Below are 4,321 nucleotides of genomic sequence, written 5' to 3' on the forward strand. Positions count from 1 at the left end.
TGCCGCCCCTTATACAGGAGGGGAGATTGCTTCGACCTCTTGAGTGTAAGAAGAAACAGTTAGATCTAACCACAGGCTAAACACTTCCAAGAGGACTTGACATTGCAGAACAATTTCCAACAATTACCTTTTGACATGCATATTGACACAAATGTGCAAAACTGTAATTTTCTCTCTGAATTTGTTAGCTTGAGGGGCTGGCTTTCATGCCAGTGAATTGTCAGAAGTATTTCTTCCTTCCTCCTGCTAGTCTGACTGACTGTGGGACAGTCAGAGTTCCCTGACAACCAATTAGAAAGTGAGAGGCCCATTTGAAAAATGGCGGATACTTTTTTTTGGGTCAAAACACAGAACTTTGATTTTCCCATTCTTTAGATGGAGGAACATCATGTCAATGCTATTTGATGTGAAACATTGAAAAGGACTTGAACGGTAGCCTAATGACTTTACTATGAAAGATTTACCATCCAAACAAAAAGGGTCATCACAATTAATAATCAAATTGGATGTGTGAAAATTGTGATTTATCATTGTGTGTTTTTTTCTGTGTCCTGTTTGAAGGTTTCCTGCCCTATGCTCTATGACTAAGTCACACCTACCTAATAAACTTTACAACAGCGTTGAAGGAGGAGCGTTTCCCCGATTCCCTCGAACTCACCCAGGATCCTCATGACAGGATCCCCAGCAAAGTGGGTAAATTGGGCCTCGCCTGGCTCCCGGAGGCCCCCTGCCTTGTCACCAGCCGCATAACCAGCTTCAGCCCCATCCCCAGCCCATGTATCTCCAGCCCATTCAGCTCTGGCCCCAGCCCACACCTCCAGCATTGTGCCCTAAATGAGTGGCTGGATACGGCTCATTGCCGAGCCCGCATCGCTACACTGCTCAAAGTGTGAGGTGGGCTGTATGTGTGAAAGATCAGTCACAACAAGCTTTATCTACTGGGAGATATTGAGTGGTGAAAGGAGATGAGTGGGGATGATGGTGTGATGTTGGCTAGCTAAACCAGGAAGTACTGATGTTGTGAATGGGAATGGTGGACTAGTCTGTCAGTCAGTTAGTTAGCGAGGTTTCAAACTGTTGTTGGTACATGCAACTAGATGTGAAAATGCATGTTTTGAACAGGATACAGAAGTTAACATGCTTGTCTCATGAGCCAAATATAAATTCAACACCACATAGGCAGTGTCTGACAGCATTCAAACTACTCCTGGAGTCTTGAGCTAAGCAATGACCCTAGATAAAGTCACAGTGACAAAACACTGACCGTCACTCCTTTCGTCACACGGCGGCCTGCGTATCTCATGCCACCACCACAGCCTTCAACCACTTTCAAAAGTCATGGCGTCAAAATGATCAAAATGAGCCTCCGCTCCTTCTCATCGCCCAGATTATCATGGCAGCCTTAACTGGTGGGGACAAAAAGCAAGCAGCTAGCGAGCGGCAGCACTGTGTTTAACACAAGTTCCATTAAAAGAGCCATTACTATTACTGAGAGGAAACAGTGCCCCGGGGTTCTCAAAGTGTTGCTAAAACCTCATTGATGATTAAGTATTGGTTACCCCAGTATACATCGCTCCCGAACGTTGCTTACCAATCAGAGCACTCTTTCCTCCTTCTCTCTCTCCCTCTCTCTTCCCAGGTCTCTCTTTCCCATCACTCTCTCTCCTCTCTCCCCAGGATTCTCTCTCTCCCATCTCACTCTCTCTCTCCTGCTCTCTCCCCAGGTCTATCTCTCTCCCCTCTCTCTCTGCCTCTCTCTCTCCCCAGATCTCTCTCTCTCCCATCTCTCTCTCTCCCCCTCTCTCTCCCAAGATCTCTCTCTCTCCCTCTCTCTCCCCAGGTCTCTCTCTCTCTCTCTCTCTCTCTCTCTCTCTCTCTCTCTCTCTCTCTCTCTCTCTCTCTCTCTCTCTCTCTCTCTCTCTCTCTCTCTCCTGCCTTCTCCCCAGGTCTCTCTCCCCTCTCTCTCTGCCCATCTCTCCCCAGATCTCTCTCTCTCCCATCCCTCTCTCTCCCCAGATCTCTCTCTCCCCAGATCTCTCTCTCTCCCGTCTCTCTCTCTCCCCCCTCTCCCCCCAGGTCTCTCTCTCTCCCATCTCTCTCTCGCCCTCTACTTTGTGTTTGTCATGCAATCACACGGGCCCTCTAATAAGCGTCAATTAGAGCAACGGGAGACCGGGGTTAATTATGCCTCAACACATTTTGATTGATCATCATTAGAATGTACAGTGTTGGGGAGGAACAGTGACAAGGTGTAACAGTAGATAATGTGTTCATCTTCATGTGTGTACACTGCTCACCTCCTCCTGCCCTTCCTGTCATATCGATAAATACTGAGACGTAAAAGCCCCCATGACACCACCACCCTACTTTCAAAACCACTGCTATTTATTGGATTAAGGACTGTGGTTTTGCACGTGGTATTCAAACTGAGTGCTTTGCATGCATCTAATGGCTGGTACCTTTGTGTAGTGTTGAAGCAGACTAGATAGCAGGAGAAACACAGTGGGAGGATGAATGACAAGCAGTTGCTATTAATAATTTGTGTTGTTGATCAAATTACTCACAAGTTACCAACCCAAATGCCCCCTGATGTGGAGGCTATTTCTCCGTTTGCATCCAAACAAACAGAAAAATCATTGTCTTTGCAGAGATGTGCCTTCAAGTGAAACAGATTCCACCTTCAAGAATATAACAGAATGTGTGCCTAGATAAACAGTTACAGATTCAAGGAAGGAATCACCATTCCACTGTAAACACTTGCAGTGAGAGAACCTTGAAAAGCTAATACAAAACGACACAATGAGCACCGGGTATCTTCACTGAGACCCAGCAAATGGATAACGATCATTAGCCCAAATAAGAACGCTTCGTTTGAGCAATGGCGAAGCAAAGACATAAAAGTAACTTCAAAATTAAGCTCCTGACAGCCCGTTAATGGATCGCTGTAGGCCCATCTGCTTCATTGCAAATAGAAATGGGGTTTGATTTTGTGAACTGTTACCACTGTCACTGTAAACAATAATTGTCAAACATATTTACCCGCAATCGCTTTAGCAGATGTTCCGGGTTTTGTTTCGCTCAGCTTTTGTGTATCTCCCCACTGCAGACGCGCCACATGCCCCCCCAACGCCCAGCCCCCACCCCCCAACCCCCACCCTCCCCCTATACCCTCTGTACTAGAATATTGAGCAGGTATTTGCTGAAGGTGCTTCAGGACATAGGTTGCGGTGGTGGTGGGGGCAAGTGTGAGGGGAGGAGAGGGGGGAGAAGGGGAGATTATCTGGCCTCCTCATCAGCGGTGCTGAGCCCACTCCCCTCTGCCTACGGAGCCTCGGGGCCTGGGGGGCCTGGGGGGCCTGGGGGGGGCCTTGCCTCGCAGCCATGCAACCTCTTTATCACCCTGATCTGTTAATTGTAGGCTCTCAGTTGGCACATGGTGTCTTTTTATTAGAGCCTCCCTACATGAACTAAACAGAGAATACAGACACGCCTCCCTACATGAACTAAACAGAGAATACAGACACGCCTCCCTACATGAACTAAACAGAGAATACAGACACGCCTCCCTACATGAACTAAACAGAGAATACAGACACGCCTCCCTACATGAACTAAACAGAGAATACAGACACGCCTCCCTACATGAACTAAACAGAGAATACAGACACACCTCCCTACATGAACTAAACAGAGAATACAGACACGCCTCCCTACATGAACTAAACAGAGAATACAGACACGCCTCCCTACATGAACTAAACAGAGAATACAGACACGCCTCCCTACATGAACTAAACAGGGAATACAGACAAGCCGGTGTGGCATTCTTGTTTCTTCTCCTCTGTCTTTTTTTAACCCCTGGATGTTGGGCCTCATAATGGAGCCTGGGCCCTTTCAGGAGCTACAGAGACACCCATCACTGTAGCCAACTGATCTGATCTCAGGTGCTCTCCATGCTCTATCCTCCTCTTCCTCTTCCTCCTCCTCTCACCCCCCCCTGTCTTTGTGGAGCTTCTTACAGTCAACCAAGCCCCTTGTCTAAAAGGCTACAACTCCACCTCTCCACCTGCTCCGTTAATATGCCATTTAGCAGACGCTTTTATCCAAAGCGACTTACAGTCATGTGTGCATACATTCTACGTATGGGTGGTCCCGGGGATCGACCGTTCAGGCTTGGTTGTGGACTGCTCTGCTCTTTCTCTTTGTCAGGCCAGACCCCCAACAATATCTAACATTTTTATGGTTAAGTTTAGGTATTCCTTCTGATTGGTTAAGGTAAGTGTTAAGGTTTGGAATAAGGTTGAAACAGAACAAATAAAAA

This window comes from Oncorhynchus gorbuscha, linkage group LG12, assembly GCF_021184085.1.
Source record: "Oncorhynchus gorbuscha isolate QuinsamMale2020 ecotype Even-year linkage group LG12, OgorEven_v1.0, whole genome shotgun sequence".
Taxonomy (NCBI): Eukaryota; Metazoa; Chordata; class Actinopteri; order Salmoniformes; family Salmonidae; genus Oncorhynchus; species Oncorhynchus gorbuscha.